This window comes from Pleurodeles waltl, chromosome 9, assembly GCF_031143425.1.
Source record: "Pleurodeles waltl isolate 20211129_DDA chromosome 9, aPleWal1.hap1.20221129, whole genome shotgun sequence".
Classification (NCBI taxonomy): domain Eukaryota; kingdom Metazoa; phylum Chordata; class Amphibia; order Caudata; family Salamandridae; genus Pleurodeles; species Pleurodeles waltl.
The window spans coordinates 172,300,170-172,319,063 of record NC_090448.1 but is presented as its reverse complement, the minus strand read 5'-3'; the positions used below and the strand labels follow the sequence as shown (position 1 = coordinate 172,319,063).

The 18,894-nt window shown below is 47.3% G+C and overlaps 1 protein-coding gene across 1 annotated transcript in view; it reads left to right on the top strand.

Annotated features, from left to right (window-relative positions):
- Window positions 1-18,894, top strand: part of SYNPR (synaptoporin) — a 926,755-nt gene that overhangs the window by 324,861 nt on the left and 583,000 nt on the right. The window lies entirely within an intron of this gene.

Here is an 18,894-nt window from a genome sequence, read left to right as displayed (position 1 = left end):
GCAAAGCACCGCTGAGCAGTCCGGAACCACCATGTCAAAGCACCGCTGAACAGGGCAAAGACCGCCATGGCAAAGCACCGCTGAACAGGGCAAAGACCGCCATGTCAAAGCACCGCTGAACAGGGCAAAGTACTGCCATGTCAAAGCACCGCTGAACAGGGCAAAGACCGCCATGGCAAAGCACCGCTGAACAGGGCAAAGACCGCCATGTCAAGGGACCGCTGAACAGGGCAAGCACCGGGTAGGAATGAATGGCCCGCCACATCAGGCATCCTTATCCCATGTGCAGCTGGGACAGTGACAGGACAGGAACTTTCACCGGGAGACTCATCCAGTCTGGGCACCAGTCCCCCCAGTACCAGTAGAGACCTGCATCTACTTGAGAGACTGTGGCTTTGCACTTCCCAGGATGGTAGAGTGGGCAAGCCACCCACTGTAGAGACTTGAGAGACTGTGGCTTTGCACTCCCCAGGATGGCACAGTGGGCAAGCCACCCACAGTATAGACTTGAGAGACTGTGGCTTTGCACTCCCCAGGATGGCACAGTGGGCAAGCCACCCACTGTAGAGACTTGAGAGACTGAGGCTTTGCACTCCCCAGGATGGCACAGTGGGCAAACCACCCACTGTAGAGACTTGAGAGACTGTGGCTTTGCACTCCCCAGGATGGAACAGTGGGCATGGAGCCCCGTCGTGGATCTGGCTTTGCAATCATCCGGCTGAGGTGCCCCCCCTTCCCTTCCGCCTGAGGTGCCTGTAGTACTTCTATCTGATGCCCCGGCAGTGTTCTCTCCGATTGTGGTCAGGTATCCTTTGTGGGCCTCGCCCATGCATTTTTGGACTGTTGGTGCACAGACGTTGTTATTTACATATCTGCACTACTTCTCGTATTGTACATAATTATGACTGATTTTCAAATATATATCTGTATATTTTTTTATGACATGTATATTGCCACATTACAATGTTTGACCGAATTTCGCATTGCCTTTTCATTCTCCCGGGGGGATTGTGGGTTGTTACTGTGATTTTTGTGAATGCACTGGTGTGTATGTTGTAATATGCGAGGGTGGGGGTGTTTGGTGAGTGTCCCCCTAACTTTTGACTCCCCCCACCCCCGTGTCATAGGTGCAGTACTCACCGTTGTCTTTGGCGCCTACGTAGCTGTTGGTCGTAGAGGAGCAGAAACACAAGGGCAGGGAGTATTTGGAGTTCCGGCTCCATGGAGTCCTCGTTCCTCGTGGGATGTGTTCAGGTGAGCGTTTTCCCATAGCAAAAGCTGTTTCTGCCGTGTTTTGATCCACGGTGAATCCGCCCCGGAAAAGGTGGCGGATTGGCGGGTTGTAATACTGTGGGCGGTACATTGTCTTCCGCCTGTCTGTTGGCGGTGACCGCTGCGCTGCTTGTTTGCACCGCCGTGGCGGGCGGTGTGTTAAAGTGGCTGTCTTTGTTGGCGGTTTCCGCCATGGTCATAATTCCCTTTTTTTGTCCGCCGGCCTGTTTGCTGTATTTCCGCAGCTTTAACACCGTCCGCCAGGGTTGTAATGACCACCAAAGTCTTTTGTTTTCAGTTAGTGTCCATGGAACTATTATAATTACTCCTGGTACCTTGGAAGGGATAAATTAGAGACTGTGAATTCTTATAAATGATTAGAGAAAATTGTTCGTAGTATTTTAAATTATTTAGAGCATATTTCAAGGAGCATCTGTAAGGCTTAATCGCAGGCAAAGAGGTCGGGTGTGTTCTACAGAGCAATTTTTCCCACCTACTGACTATATTTAAATCCAAAACCCCAATACTTTATCGTATGCAATGGAATTAACTGATGTTGTGCAATAGAATTTCTTTGACAAAACTGAAGGGAAATCTTTGAGGAACTCGTGCGGTTTTAACACCCTGATGGCAGTTGCAGTCTTAATTTGAGTTAAAAGTTAATTCGTGCAAGGTCTAGCTGGAGTGGCCCATTGCAGTCATCGTATATTAAGAAGCAATTCTAAATCATTAAGAAGTTGTATCTGTAAAGAGATTTTTGTTATGAAAAAAGTATATTCCACGTTCTTTAGGGGTGTCTCATAAGCTTTATTCTTGTTTAACTTAGATTTGGGTCAGGTATCGTCTGTAACCCAGATAAAAACGCATTTCAGTCTGAACTCTTCTTAGTTAAGTTTACATCTAGACCTCAACGTTTGTGGTAAATAAAATTGAGGTGGTATGGAATTCTCCTTATCTCGAAAAAGCCACAACAATATTTGACCTGGAACATGGATCACAGTGTTTGATGTTTCTGGAAATATTATACTTAAATATGCTGCCCGTGAAAGTGTTATCTTTTAAATGGTATAAACCATTATATCTATGTAGCCTTTGTAATAATGGTGTCCAAGATTTGAAACGTGTAATTTTTTTTTGCCCTGCCTTCTCATCATACAACGCACGTTTATGAGCCCATTGTTCTTAAAATATCAAGTTCGAATTGCAGCCAATGCTTTACTCCTATTATGTTATCATCCTAACAAAATGTTCTGTGTTCGAGTTTCTACATTTTGTTTCTTAACTTTGTATTGAACTTGGATGTAATTTTTATATTTTCACATTATGAATTTGATTGCTCCATGGTGGGTGACTGAAATATGTGTAATTTATTTGGCACGTTTTGTTATTACGTTGTCACAATCATCAGTTTTGATACCTACTCCTAATGAAATGTTTTTTGCCGGTATTTTCCACCATTGTAATTGTTACTTAGATTTATACTTAATTTCTGATATAACCTTATACTCTTAGATCATGAAATTTCCTGTACCGTGTGGGTTGCTGGTTTTATGATGTTACTACTCATGGTATTATTGTCTTTATGATGTTACTATTCATGGGATTTCATTTTTGATTTATTATGCATGTGCGGTATATATTTTTCTCATGTGTACCTCAGTGGATTTCCAAATCATGAATAAATTAACGTGGACACTGACCTAAGCATCAGCTTGCTAGTTTCAGAAAATGCAGTGAATACAACATTTTTAATCAGGAAGCTCAATTTACCATAACAGAAGCTTGCAATTTTCATAAGCAAAAAACAGTATACACATGCCTGGTCTCCATGACGTAACTTTTCATTTTCACCAAGGACTCAAACATGGACAAAATCTGCATTTCATGCCAATGATTATCATATACCACGAAGACCCATTGTTTGGCCAAGACTTTCACTACCATAACCAGCCAGACATGCCAAGAATGAACAAAATGTTGCCACAGTCATCATGCAAACAATAATCATAGTTATGTCAAGATAACACGCATTAGGTAAAAGATGGGCTCCATTATGCTGGGATTAGTCAGAATGTTGTAAAAACCATAATGTTTGAAGAATGGGTCTCTCGTATTCCACACATATCCAGAATATTGCCAACAAAGCCTGTAACGTATTGAGGATGAACCAATGTTATGCTGGGGATAGCTGGGCTATCAAAAAAGGTGGCCACATTACATCAATGTTGTGCCTCTCTAATTGCTGGGATAGGCAGATTGTCACCAGAAAATGCCAACAGTATGCCAGGGCTGGGCAATCATTCATGCGAGAAACAAAATGTAAAAAAAAGTGACTATTTAGTGGCGCAGCCTTTATTATGTCAATGTTAGCTAGAATATTACCATAAGTAGACACATTGGGGGTCATTCTAACTTTGGCCGCCCGCCAAAGTTCCCCCGGCAGAATACCACAGCGCGGTCAATTCTGACTTTCCCGCTGGGCGGGCGGGCGACCGCCAACAGGCCGCCCGCCCGCCCAGCGGGAAAGCACCAGCAACGAGGATGCCGGCTCCGAATGGAGCCGGTAGAGTTGCTGGTGTGCGACGGGTGCAGTTGCACCCGTCGAGATTTTCAGTGTCTGCAAGCAGACACTGAAAATCAATGTGGGGCCCTGTTAGGGGGCCCCTGCAGTGCCCATGCCAGTGGCATGGGCACTGCAGGGGCCCCCAGGGGCCCCATGACACCCGTTCCCGCCAGCCAGGTTCTGGTGGTGAAAACCGCCAGAACCTGGCTGGCGGGAAGGGGGTCGGAATCCCCATGGCGGCGCTGCATGCAGCGCCGCCGTGGAGGATTCCCTGGGGCAGCGGGAAGCCGGCGGGAAGCCGGCGGGAAGCCGACGGCTTCCCTTTTCTGACCGCGGCTTTACCGCCGCGGTCGGAATAGCCCTTGAAGCACCGCCAGCCTGTTGGCGGTGCTTCCTCCCTCCCCTACCCTGGCGGTCTCGGACCGCCAGGGTAGGAATGACCCCCATTATGTCATGGAGTGGTATCATTATGACAGAAATAATCAGAACATTACTCAAAATGGCAACTTTGTGTGATCGAGAAAGCCTTCAGAAACTTTGGGAATGCCCCTAAAATTTCAAAGGTGTTTCACTGCTGAGCCATGGATAGCCAGAATATCTCCAAAATTAGCAACAAAAGTGATGGAGGAGGTCACCATTAAGCTAGGGATAACCATAATGTAACCAAAATGCCTACAGCAAGGACCACTCTTACTAGGGATAACTAGAGTATTGTGAAAATAGAATACAAGATGTCATGAACTGGCACCATGACCCCCTACACTAAAACAAAGCAAGCCTCTCTATGGTCAAGCATCATATAGTAGCTTCTTTCTCCCTCGTATTCTCACAGAGGGAGTATGAAGTATGTATACAATTCAGAAGAACCAGGAGATTTTTCAATAATCACTTGACAAGCTTATCATCATCTTTGATTTTGGGCCCCAACGGTAATTTCGAAACTCACACTTAGCATTCGTTATGATGTTAAGACAATCGGATATAAACATAGCCAATTTAACTGGTCTGTGTTGAGCTGCTGAGAACACAAAACGATTACGGTAATAATTTCATACATTTAATGTTCGCATTGACTGGCCGCTGGACTAAAGCCAGGTCCTGAAGCCAACTTCTACTGCAGTTGGCCACATGCCGGACACAATGAGGTTGGATGTCCACATTTGGAGGTATGCTACCGCAGGTGCAGTGCCTGGCTGAAGTAAGGAGACAACTCTTTGAAAAATATCATTAAGATTTTTTTGAAAGTTTAAAAAAGTGAAGAGTTTCAAATCTAAAATAGGTTTAAGGAAATAGTTTTAAAAGTTTACAAACAAACTTAAGGGTATTTTTAAAAAGTTTAAAAAACAAACCTTTAAATGTGTTGCACAGTAGGAACCTTATGAATACAAAATAGATAAAAAAAATAATAAAAAAAATTAAAAACAATGGGCCAGATGTATCGAGCCTTTTTGCATTCGCAAACGGTGCGAATGCCCGTTTGCGAATGAAAAAATGCCTTTCATTATGTATGAAAGGCATTCGCTTTGCAAAAATAGCTATTCCCTAAAATTGCGAGCCCATTTAGAGAATCGCATTTTGCAATTCTCTAAATAAGAAATCACAAATAAGGAATCCTCATTTGCGATTTCTTAAGCACATGCATCAAGCTTTTCCTTAATGTGAATTGGGCATTAAGGAATCACAGTTACCAAGTAAAACTTGGTGGCAACCATGTGCAAATTTTTAAAATGTATTAAAAATGCATTTTTAAAATTGACATGTGACACACACATGCCCCATGTCCTGAAATATTTATTTGGGGTGCAGCAGAGGGGGCCTTAGGCTCCCAGCACCCTGGGGGTTTTGCATTTCCCAATTTGCGAATTCCAGTTAGGAATTCGCAATTTGGGAAATGCAAAACATTTGCAAATATGGGCCTACATGCCCATAGGTGCGAATGGGGTCTGTATCGCAATTTGCGATTCGGTAATAGCATTTGCGATTTTTAAGAAATCGCTATTACCAAATCGCAAATATGATACATACCATTTTGCCACTCAGAAATAGCAATTTCTTTAAAATCGCTATTACCGAACCCAAAAGGGTTAGATGATACATCTGGCCCAATATGTCTGCCTGTAGTGAGTTACTGCAGGACCTAGCTGTAGGGTGGACCATTCAGGCGTTGTTGTAATGAAACTTAAAAGGGTCCCCCTGAAAAGCACCGGTAGGGAGCCCCATTCCCCCTGGACCCAGTCAGGGGCCTGCTGCCTGTGCACAGTGTACTGTGCTGAGGGGGGCCCCTGGAGCTCAGAGACTCCCTTGGGGTGGCTGCAGGGCCTTTGTTACACCCCTGCATTCGGCCACCTTGCTGTGCATAGCTGAAGGCAATGCATAGTGGGGTAGGCCACCACTTACCATTTAGGAACAGAGTCTTGAAATGGGTCATTCTCTGCAGCTAAAGCCTCGCTTAAAATGGCTAAAAGTCATGTACTGTAGGGGGTTAACTGCCCATAACCGGTTTGGTATAGGGCCTACTGTCAGTCCCTACCAACTATAGCCAAAGTCTGGGTGCAGTTATGGCCAGCCATAAACAGAGGTTGAGGTCATAAAAACAATTTAACGTGGAATAAGACCAGCAATATAAAACAAAACAACAATGGTTATACTAAATTTATGATTAGCTTTGCTATTGGAACCATTGCATATGTTAAAAAACCCTCTTAAATTCACTGTAGAAAGCACACTTAAAGTGCTGATATGGTTACTGAACTATACAGATCTAGGGGTTCTGGTCATCATAACCATGAGACTGGAGGGCAAGAGGTTTGTAAATGTCTCTAGAACCCGGAGATGTCAATATTGGACCATATTGCGTTGGTGTGCAGACCTTGAACTATACATACTCAATGCACTTACTAATAGCAAGCTAGTGTGCTTCCAGTTAGTGCAAGTTCGTTAACAAACTGGTTGGACCTAATATTACCCTCTACATCACAGGAGCTGCTAATTTCCTGCCATACACTCACACTAGAAAAAGTCAAGTCATCTTCAGTGTGGTCCCAATAGGTACTTATTAAAAGTGAGAATACCACTAAGCAATATGAAAAAGAATCTAGATTCCCACAAGAATCTAGATTCCCACAATAGATCGCCGACTTCAACTACCCAAAGAAACTAAATACCTCACAGACAGTTTGGTTTATTATAGGAGTAACTGCCATCTTTTATAAGTAGAGCTACAGCAAGTTCCCCAAAAAAGTAGGATGGTTTTCAAAATCAGGATGTCAATGAGTCCCATAGCTACACTCACACTTGCTCATTCTGTGGAATAGTGACTTGCTTTGCAGAATTCAAGACAAACCTAGACAGAATCCATCAGCTCATCGACACACACCTACCTTAACATCATCACCTCAATATCTTCAACAACCAATCATTTAGTGGAGCACAAAAGAATGTTAGTCATGGCTCACCTGAATCATTGTAATTTAACTTACATGAGGTTATCCACAACGTGCCTACCCGGCTAAAACGAGTGCAAGATCAGTCTGTGAGATTTAAAGTAGTGTGCAAATTCCAGTTTAAAAGCTTTACCTGCGCCACCCAGAACAGCAAAAAATCATATTAAGGCAAATATTCTTTGCATCATTCATCAGCATTAAATACAGACCAGAAAATGAGCAGGAGATGGTTTCTCGATGTGTTTCAACTAGAATGTTCATGTGAAGTAATAGACAGTTAATTCTATGACTTATCTGCAAGGGACACAGGTTTTGATATTGGTTAAGAGGGCCACAGGGTTTGCACACACTGAGAGCACAATCTACTCAACTTCAGTAAAATAAAAAAGACTTAAGATTTCTTCAGTTCTCTAGGATATAGCTACTGGAGACTGATGAAGGGGCATATCCTAACTTGAATCGTAGCAAGACTCAAAGCGACCCCATCAATGACCTACATTGTGTTTTCTCATACCAACTACTGAACTGACCCACAGAAATTTGCATCAAGTTATTTAACCATTTCATCATCCCCACACCTTTTTGCAAACCCATTAGCTTTGCTGTGTTTAAGGAAGGTCAACAAGGCCATACGTTTAATTCTTTCTCATGGTATGTTTTGTGTGTGTGTGTATTTGTAAAGCACACTATCACATGGGAGGGTATCCTGGCATGGAGCAGACATGTGTGCCTAACCCTGCCTATGGTATGTTGGTTAATTGAAAAGCCAGGTCTTCAGCTTCTTGCAGTATTCAAGAAGAGAAGAGTAGACTCTGATGTGGAGTGGAAGGTCAGTCCATGCTTTATGAGCAATGTAAGAGAACACTGGTCCTTCTGATCTTGATCTGTGTATGAGTAGGAGTCCTCCAGAGCAGAGATGTCTAGGTGGCTGGTGGAAGGAGATACAACTGTTCCAGTTAGATGGGGGCTGAGTAGTGCCATGAATGCGCATGTGAGGAGTTTGAATTGAATGTGATTGAGTATCAGGAGCCAGTGTAGCTTTCTGAGCTGTGGTGTGATGTTGTTTCTGTGTGGAAGGTTAAGGATGAGTCTGGCTACCGAGTTCTGGATGGTTTGTAGTGTTCTTGTAAGTTGTTTGGCTAACCTGGTGTGGAGACAGATCCAATAGTCCAACTTGCTGGTGACTGGGGCATGTGTGACAGTTTTTCCAGTGTTGCTTGGAAACCATGTGAACATCTTCCTCAGCATCTTCAGGGTGTGCAAGCTGAATGCAGTCATGGTACTGACTTGTGTGGTCATGTCCAGTTTGCTGTCAATGAATATTGTCAGGTTCCAGGAGTGGTTTCTGTGTGTGGGTCCCAGTTCAGTAGGCCACCATTTGAGTACCATTGTGAGGAGTTATTTCCGAAGATCACTACTTCTGTATTAGTGGTGTTGAGCTTGAGACAGTTGGCTTTCACCAGTTAGCGACTTCAATCATGCAGGTGGTGAACTTGTTTCTTGTGCTGGGGGTTTGTCTGAGAGGGTAAGCATGAGTTGTGCTTTGCCTGCATTGGAGAGGATGTTGATGTCAATGTCATGTGTGTGGATGACATGGGCCAGAAGGATTATGTATGTGCCTAAGTAGGTGCGGCTGAGTAATAAACCTTGAGGCACTCTTCAGTTTTTGGGGTTCTGAGGAGTCAGCTTGTGTGCTATCTGTTAAGAAGGAGCATATCCGGATGAGAGTGGGTCATTGGATGCTGATCTCGTGCAGGTACCTGATGAGAATGGGATGTGAGACCATAACAAATGCTGCAGAGAGGTCCAGGAGAATGAAGACTACCATATCTCCTCTGTCAAGGATCATGCGGGTGTTGTTTGTGGCAGCAATGAGTGCTGTTTCTGTACTGTGGTTTTTCCTGAATCCAGTCTGTGTGGCGTCGAGGAAATGGTGGTTGCTGAGATGGTTGATGAGGTGTTTGTTGATTAGTTTCTCTAAGACCTTTGCCGGGTATGGTAGGAGGGAGATATGTCTGTAGTTGGAAAGCGTGGTGGGGTCACGGATCGTTTCTTAAATAGGGGAATGATGAAGGCTTGTTTCCATGAGTCGGGAAACTAGCTAGATCGATGGAGGCACTGAGGATGGGTGTCAGTTCTTCACTGATCTGTAAGAGTCCTTTGGTGAAAACATGGTGGGGGCAAGGGTCAAATGGAGCCCTTGATTGCTTTCATGATAGCAGCAATTTCAGTGGAGGTGATGGCAAGAGTTGAGTTACAAAAGTAACAGTGTCTGAATGAGAGTGTAGGTTGCTGTGTAGGGAGGTGATTTTGTTACAGAACTTTACTGAGTAAGCCATTATTTGTTTGTTTGCTTGCAGATAAACACACTCTGAAGAGCCCACTACTGCAGTGGAAAAAGGAATCAGTAAATATTTAGGATACAGAAAACAAACGTCACAGACACAGTATCAAAATTGAATTAGAGAAAAAGGGTGGCATGTGGAAAATATAGTCAAACATTGTTTGCATAAGTCTAGGTATAAATTGTGTCTGCAAACAAAATCCCAACTCAAATATCCTCCCCTATACACTAAACGTAATTTCTCTGTCATGTAATAATATACATAGTTCATTCAATTCAGAATAATTTTGATCCGGGAACAACTATCTAGCAAATCTTCCTGAGCAATGTAGAATTAAAAATGTTGTCTGGTTGAAAACCACTATTTCAAATAAGTGCAAACAATATTTTCCCATATTCTTAATTCGAAAGATCTTCATAATATGTGCACCAAACGTTGAAAAATGTTATGCGCATCTGCATTAATACAATAAAGGGCATGTCCGCCCAGTGATTATTAGGTGTTTGAATCACACTTTCTGCTGCTCGTGCGTAAATGAAGGTGAGGCCCTGTACACACTAGGAGAATCTGCTTGCATTGTTCCTGTGGTAGCACCCGCACAAAAGACAGGAGAGGGGGAGTGATATGTGTGCTAAACTCATATAAACAGGTGCTCACAGAATGTATTTTATGAGCACTTGGCCTCAGGTCTAAATGCCACTGTAAACAGATAACAGATACGGTGTCAATCACATGACCTTCGGTCACTGTGACAGGAAAGAACGTATAACAGTGCTGGAGTTTGTTGTCAGTTGTACTGCGAGAAAATCATTAGCAGTCAAGATGATTTATCAGACAGTGTTGCATGGTTAAGACATTGTTCAATGTAACAGCGAATAAATTAACTTATCACTTTTCTGAAATATCATCAAAGAATGCCAAGAAAGTCTGTGAAAAAAGACACGCTGGCTTTGCCCAGAATTCCCACAACGTAATTACAATAATCCGTAATTTTCAAAGAGATTACATCCCCCTTTTGTCATTCAGCTAACGATTCTAAGACACAGTCTGTTTCGGGAAAAGCTTTTAGTCTCATTATTATAATTTGCATACAGTATGCTGAACACAGGATACTAATTACAAGGAAAGACAGTGTGAAGTAAGTGCGATGAAGCATCAAGAAATTAACAATTGTTGGTATCACTAGGTATACAACAGACACGTTTAAGTAGCTTCTGCGGTGTAGGTAACACTACTGCAGATGCGATAAACGTGTAGCTTTGTCAGGGATTTGCTTGAGGATGTAGCGTCCGCCAAATTAATGAGCACATATTCTGCCAGATGTTAAACTGTAAAAGCAAATTTTGGTGGAGAGGAATATTAGTATGAATTAAAACAAATGAACAGCTCCATTTGTTGTGTTTTGAAACATCATTTTAATTGGTTTGTAACATACAGTAGTGGCAGTAAAACAAAGTAATTCAACGCATTACAGCGAATGGCATCGCACAGGATGGGACATAAGCATTACATAGTGCTGAGGGATGCGTAAAGAGTAAGGTGAGTAATTGGTGAAGCGCCAAGAGCTGTTCGGTGGGCCAAAGAGAGAGTTCCCTTTGTTGTTGCTGTTATGCCTATCTGCAAAGCAGTTTTTGCATGAATGTGATGCATGACTATCTTATACTCCAAGAGGAATTCTTTTAATTTATGTTGGATTTTCTTTCAGTGTCTGTTAAAAATGGGGTTTTTGGTTGGCAGTCAGGTTGCCCTCTGTCCAAGCAAGAACCCTCACTCTAGTCAGGGTAAGTCATACACAATCCAAAATCAGCCTGTGCTCACCCTCCGGTAGCTTGGCATGAGCAGTCAGGCTTAACTTAGAAGGCAATGTGTAAAGCATTTGTGCAATAAATCATACAACACCATAGCATAACACCACAAAAATACACCACACAGTGTTTAGAAAAATATATAATATTTATCTGGGTATCTTCAGGTCAAAACGATCAAAGTTGCAATATGAATTTGTAAAGATATCACTGAAAAGTGATATAAAGGCCCTCATTCTGACCTTGGCGGTCGGCGGAGAGGCGGCGGTCGGACCGCGAACAGACCGGCGGTGTTAAAAATGGCATTCTGACCGCGGCGGTCACCGCCGCGACCGACCGCCACTTCCCCACTCCGACAGCCACGGCGGTCATGACCGACGGGCTGGAGTCTGCGCACTCCGGTCCGGCGGTCGACCCAAGACCGCCAACGGTATCATGACCCTGCTTACCGCCGCGGTTTCTGGCGTTCGGGAACCGCCATGCGAACCATGGCGGTAGGCACTATCGGGGCCAGGGAATTCCTTCCCTGGCACTGATAGGGGTCTCCCCCACCCCCCACTGCCCCCCCGAGTCCTCCCCCCACACCCTCCACCCCCTGCCACCCCCCAGAGGTGGTACGAACCCCCTCCCCACCCCCACCCCGACATGCACATACACGCACCCCGACATGCACACACCCCCAACATGCACATATACACACCCCCTACACACACATACACAACGGGGACACATACCCGCACACATACATGCCGACATGCGCACCCGCCGAACTACACACATCGCCCATAGGCACAGCAGCACTCCCCGCCCGCATGCACGCACTCACACCCCCCCTCTACACACTCACACGCACACCCCCATGCACGCACACATCACACAACACCCCCCCACCCCATCCCCTCACGGACGATCAACTTACCTTGTGCGTTGGTCCTCCGGGAGGCGACGGGAGCCATAGGGACGTGACCGCCAACAGAAGACCGCCAACAGAAGACCGCCACACAGAAATGTGGGTCGTAATTCTGTGGGCGGTGTTCTGCTGGCGTGGCGGTGGAGGTTGACCAGTCTCCACTTTCCCGCCGACCGCCAGTGTGGCTGCTGGCGGTATTCCGGCGGAACGCTCCCAGCGGTCGGAATACACGCAGCGGCATACCACCGCGGTCGGCGGTCTTTACCGCGGCGGTAACTCGGCGGTCTTGCGAAAAGACCGCCAAGGTCAGAATGAGGGCCAAAGTGTCTTAAGTCTTTAGAAAGTAAACAGAGTCTCTTTCAAACACAAAGTACCTGGTTTCTGGTGGAAAATCTCCTCAGAGGGCCACAAAGGAAGAGGTGCGTGGAAAAAGGGTGTGTGCGTCGATTTCTCCCCAGCACACACGGACTTGCGTCGTTATTTTCCACGCGGGGAAGTCGTGCGTCGTTTCCGGCGCGCGGACAGTCTCTGTCTGTGGGTCGCGGGGATTACCAGATGTCCCGGGTCTGTGTGTGGATTTTCCTGCTTGTTTTCCGGCTGCGCGTCGTTCTGCGGGGCTGCGCGTCGAAGTTTCGATCTCACGGCAGGCGTCGCGTCGATTTCTCCCGGGAAGTCGGGCGGCGTTGTCCTTGCGAGGCCGTGCGTCAAAGTTTCGATCGTCCCGAAGGCGTCGCGTTGATCAGCGTCGGTGTGCGGCATTTTTCTTGCCGCAGAACAAGCTGTGCGGCGAAAAGTTCGACGCACGGAGCGTCCAAGAGGAAGAGTGAAGTCTTTTTGGTCCTGAGACTTCAGGGAACAGGAGGCAAGCTCTATCCAAGCCCTTGGAGAGCACTTTTACAGCCAGGCAAGAGTTCAGCAAGGCAGCAGGCCAACAGCAAGGCAGCAGTCCTTTGTAGAAAAGCAGACAGGTCAGTCCTTTGAGCAGCCAGGCAGTTCTTCTTGGCAGGATGTAGTTTCTTGTTCAGGTTTCTTCTCCAGCAAGTGTCTGATGAGGTAGGGCAGAGGCCCTGTTTTATACTAAGTTGTGCCTTTGAAGTGGGGGTGACTTCAAAAAGTCTCTAAGAAATGCACCAAGCCCCCTTTCAGTTCAATCCTGTCTGCCAGAGTCCCAGTAGGGGGTGTGGCAGTCCTTTGTGTGAGGGCAGGCCCTCCACCCTCCCAGCCCAGGAAGACCCATTCAAAATGCAGATGTATGCAAGTGAGGCTGAGTACCCTGTGTTTGGGGTGTGTCTGAGTGAATGCACAAGGAGCTGTCAACTAAACCTAGCCAGACGTGGATTGAAGGGCACAACAAGATTTTAGTGCAAAGAAATGCTCACTTTCTAAAAGTGGCATTTCTAGAATAGTAATATTAAATCCGACTTCACCAGTCAGCAGGATTTTGTATTACCATTCTGGCCATACTAAATATGACCTTCCTGCTCCTTTCAGATCAGCAGCTGCCACTTCAACAGTGTATGAGGGCAGCCCCAATGTTAGCCTAAGAAAGGAGCAGGCCTCACAGTAGTGTAAAAACGAATTTAGGAGTTTTACACTACCAGGACATATAACTACACAGGTACATGTCCTGCCTTTTACCTACACAGCACCCTGCTCTAGGGGTTACCTAGGGCACACATTAGGGATGACTTATATGTAGTAAAAGGGGAGTTCTAGGCTTGGCAAGTACTTTTAAATGCCAAGTCGAAGTGGCAGTGAAACTGCACACTCAGGCCTTGCAATGGCAGGCCTGAGACAGGGTTAAGGGGCTACTGAGGTGGGTGGCACAACCAGTGCTGCAGGCCCACTAGTAGCATTTAATCTACCTGCCCTAGGCACATGTAGTGCACTCTACCAGGGACTTACAAGTAAATTAAATAGTCAATCATGGATAAACCAATCAGTAGTACAATTTACACAGAGAGCATATGCACTTTAGCACTGGTTAGCAGTGGTAAAGTGCCCAGAGGTCAAAAGCCAACAACAACAGGTCAGAAAAAATAGGAGGAAGGAGGCAAAAAGTTTGAGGATGTCCCTGTCAAAAAGCCAGGTCCAACATGACCCCCTACCAGCCTAAAGCCAGGGGAGAACAATCACTATCCTGATGTACTTCCCTGTTTGAGGCGACAGAACAAGGACCCAGGCCCACAACAGCAGGGGCATGCTCCAGTTCTTCGCCTTCCTGACTCCAATTGGATCACTCTGTCCATACTCTCAGGGCCCACTAAGCCAACCCATGGGGAACCTTTCTCCTTACCTGCGGATCCCATCTGTGCAGCACCTAACCTTACTTTGCTCACAGATGTATCCCAGGAGCAGGATAGTACCACCATGACCAACACAGTGGTGTTGCCCACTCTACCCCAGGGGTGTGACACTTGTCCCCTCCCCAGGGATAACTCTGTCCACCCGGACAGCAAGCCACAGTGATTACTGACAGCTGCCAGGGATGAGAGCCAGGCCCCAGGCCTCTCAAAGCTCTCCAACCACTGTGGCTGTGGAGAGTGGGGGGCGGTAGCCCCAGGTGCTGGGCACCCTTTAACCACTCTCCCTTCCACCAGGTCAGGGATGACAGCCTGAACCTGGTCCTCCCCTCTGGGGCTCTGTACCCTCCCTCCTGGAGCGGTACCCCCAGAGTCCAACATGGTCAGGGTGCTTACAGAAGTCGCCCTGTACCATTCCTCCACCAGTGCAGGGCTGTTAACCTGCAACTGGCCCTCCAACCTGGGGCCTGTACCTTCAGGTTGGACTAGGGCCCGTGGTGAGGCTTCCCTCCCCCTGCCCTCCCTTCTGGGGTCCAGCACCCTCCAACTAGGAGTGGCCTCCTCAGAAGACAACATTGTAGGGGCACTGTTATCAGTAGCCCCTCCCTCCAGGTCCGGGGGGACACCCTGAACCTGGTCTTCCAGCCCAGGGTCTGTACCCTCAGACTGGATCACTGCCTGGCAAACCAGGACTTCCTGGGAGGCACACCTACCCCCCACCAGGTCAGAGTTTAACCTCTGCACCTGACCATTCAACTCAGAGTCACCACCCTGAAGTTGAACAATTGCCTGGCACGCCAGGACTTCCTGGAGGGTACACTGACCCTCCACCAGGTCAGAGTTTAACCTCTGAACTTGGCCATTCAACTCAGAGTCACCACCCTGAAGTTGAACAATTGCCTGGCATGCCAGGACTTCCTGGAGGGCACACTGACCCTCCACCAGGTCAGAGTTTAACCTCTGAACTTGGCCATTCAACTCAGAGTCACCACCCTGAAGTTGAACAATTGCCTGGCGCACCAGGACTTTCTGGGAGGCACACCTATCTCCCACCAGGTCAGAGTTTAACCTCTGAGCCTGGTTCCCCAACCCAGGGTCACCACCCTGAGGTTGGACAATTGCCTGGCACGCCAGGACTTTCTGGGGGGCACACCTACCCCCCACCAGGTCAGAGTTTAACCTCTGAGCCTGGTTCCCCAACCCAGGGTCACCACCCTGAGGTTGGGCAATTGCCTGGCACGCCAGGACTTTCTGGGGGGCACACCTACCCCCCACCAGGTCAGAGTTTAACCTCTGAACCTGGTCATCCAACCCAGAGTCAACACCCTGAGGTTGGACAATTGCCTGGCACAGCATGACTTCTTGGGAGGCACACCTACCTCCCACCAGATCAGAGTTTAACCTCTGAACCTGGGTATCCAACCCAGAGTCACCACCCGGAGGTTGAACAATTGCCTGGCACGCCAGGACTTTCTGGGGGGCACACCTACCCCCCACCAGGTCAGAGTTTAACCTCTGAACCCGGTTATCCAACCCAGAGTCAGCACTCTGAGGTTGGACAACTGCCTGGTATACCAGGACTTTCTGGGGGGCACACCTACCCCCCACCAGGTCAGAGTTTAACATCTGAACCTGGTCACCCAACCCAGAGTCAACACCCTGAGGTTGGACAATTGCCTGGCACAGCAGGACTTCTTGGGTGGCACATCTACCTCCCACCAGGTCAGAGTTTAACCTCTGAATCTGGGTATCCAACCCAGAGTCACCACCCTGAGGTTGAATCTTTGCCTGGCATGCCAGGACTTCCTGGGGGGCACTCTCACCCCCCACAAGGGACACACCGTCCCCAAGGGCCACACAAGAGTCTGGTTGGCGCAGGTCTCCCGACCTCTGCCCATCCGGCAGAGTCTGGGTTTCCCCCAAACCAGAAACGGTTTCACCTGGGTCATTCCTGGGGGGCTCTGCTCTCAGAGCTGTCCCCTGACTCTCAAGGTCCTCCACTGGGGTCTGCAACCCCCTCTCAACCCTATGTCTGGACTTCTGCACCCCCTCACTAGGAGGGGTACTGCCAGACACCAGAACTGTTGGGATGCTGGCTACAGTCACCCCCCCAAGTTCTTCTGACACTGCGGGGCTTCCCTCAAAAGGTGGCCCTACGGTACAGGCTAGGCTTCCCTCCTGGTGTTCCCTCATGGAACCCTCTAGGACCTGGGACCTACCTGGGACACTACAATCCTTTCCCACCACACTCGGTTGGGAACCACCTAGACCACTCCCTTCAGGAGCACCCCCAAATGCCTCTTCAGACTCTCTGGTACTCACCCAGAAGTCTGCCTCCATTGTAAGTTCCCTGGGGTCAGAGAACTCACACTCCACCGGGTGTTGGCGTAGCTCTGGAAAATAAGGACCAGACATATGCTCTCCAGCAATTACATCACTCTGCCCTTCACATGTATTAACCACAGTACCCTTCACCCAACCACCCAGTAACTCAACCTTGGAAAAGCACTCTACTTCACCCTCCTGAGACTGGTGAGACAGTATCTGTCTGTCCCTGACACTCAACCCATACTCTTCTGGGATGTCTCTACACTCTATATCCAGGACGTCCACCAGGGGGGAACCCTTTTCTCTGTCACTCTCTGCTAGAGTCAGTAAAGTGTCCCTCCCCCCAGTAGGAATATGACTCTCTGTGCCAGTCCCCCAATCCTTCTCAGGGACCCTGTGCATAACGGGAACTACCTCATACCCTTGAACCGCCTGGGGTGTGTCAACTCCCTTCTTCAAGTTGGGCACCACATCTCTGGGCTTGTGCCCTCCTTCAGCAGTACTAGATGCAAGATTTTTGCTGCCACCATCTGAACTGGACTCAGCCCTTCCGGCCTCCAGTTTCAGCTCTTTACAGCTCAGCTCTTGAGCTGCAATCTTTTCTTCTTCCAGGGCTAAGAGTCTTTTTGCCTCAACCTCTGCAAGATACTCCTCTAATTGTTGCTCCTGTCGCCTTTGACCTCGGAGCCATTCATCTATTTCTGGGTCACTGTCCAACTCTGAGTAGTCTTCCTCCTCATGTGAGAAGTCTTCCTCCTCCTGTGCATAGTCCTCCTCCTCATCTGAGGGGTACTTAGTCATTTGGTTTCTTGCTGCCTCTCTCTCTGCCCATCTTTCCTCCCCCCAGACTATGTAGTGATGGAGCATCTCCGCTTTAGTAGATCTCCTTGCTACAGGAATGCCCCATTTTCTGCAAAGCTCCCTTAGGTCAGCCTTAGTGAGGTGGTCAGTACGAACAAAGAATGAGTAGGTAAGCAATCCCATTCTGATAAGATCTTATCAGCAAAAAACAAAATCCAAAGTCCCAAATATCAATAGTATATCCAGGAGGACATCAGAGAACCAAAAGCCAAAAAAGATGAAAAATCAAGTTGACCTTCAACTGTGGGTAGGTAGTGAAATACTTAGCTACTGTATGTCACTGCACAAACACAAGTCCTATCCTCACCGCTGATCACCAATTTTAGAAATGGGTTTTTTGGTTGGCAGTCAGGTTGCCCTCTGTCCAAGCAAGAACCCTCACTCTAGTCAGGGTAAGTCACACACAATCCAAAATCAGCCTGTGCTCACCCTCCGGTAGCTTGGCACGAGCAGTCAGGCTTAACTTAGAAGGCAATGTGTAAAGCATTTGTGCAATAAATCATACAACACCATAGCATAACACCACAAAAATACACCACACAGTGTTTAGAAAAATATATAATATTTATCTGGGTATCTTCAGGTCAAAACGATCAAAGTTGCAATATGAATTTGTAAAGATATCATTGAAAAGTGATATAAAGTGTCTTAAGTCTTTAGAAAGTAAACAGAGTCTCTTTCAAACACAAAGTACCTGGTTTCTGGTGGAAAATCTCCTCAGAGGGCCACAAAGGAAGAGGTGCGTGGAAAAAGGGTGTGTGCGTCGATTTCTCCCCAGCACACACGGACTTGCGTCGTTATTTTCCACGCGGGGAAGTCGTGCGTCGTTTTCCGGCGCGCGGACAGTCTCTGTCTGTGGGTCGCGGGGATTACCAGATGTCCCGGGTCTGTGCGTGGATTTTCCTGCTTGTTTTCCGGCTGCGTATCGTTCTGCGGGGCTGCGCGTCGAAGTTTCGATCTCACGGCAGGCGTCGCGTCGATTTCTCCCGGGAAGTCGGGGGGCGTTGTCCTTGCGAGGCCGTGCGTCAAAGTTTCGATCGTCCCGAAGGCGTCGCATTGATCAG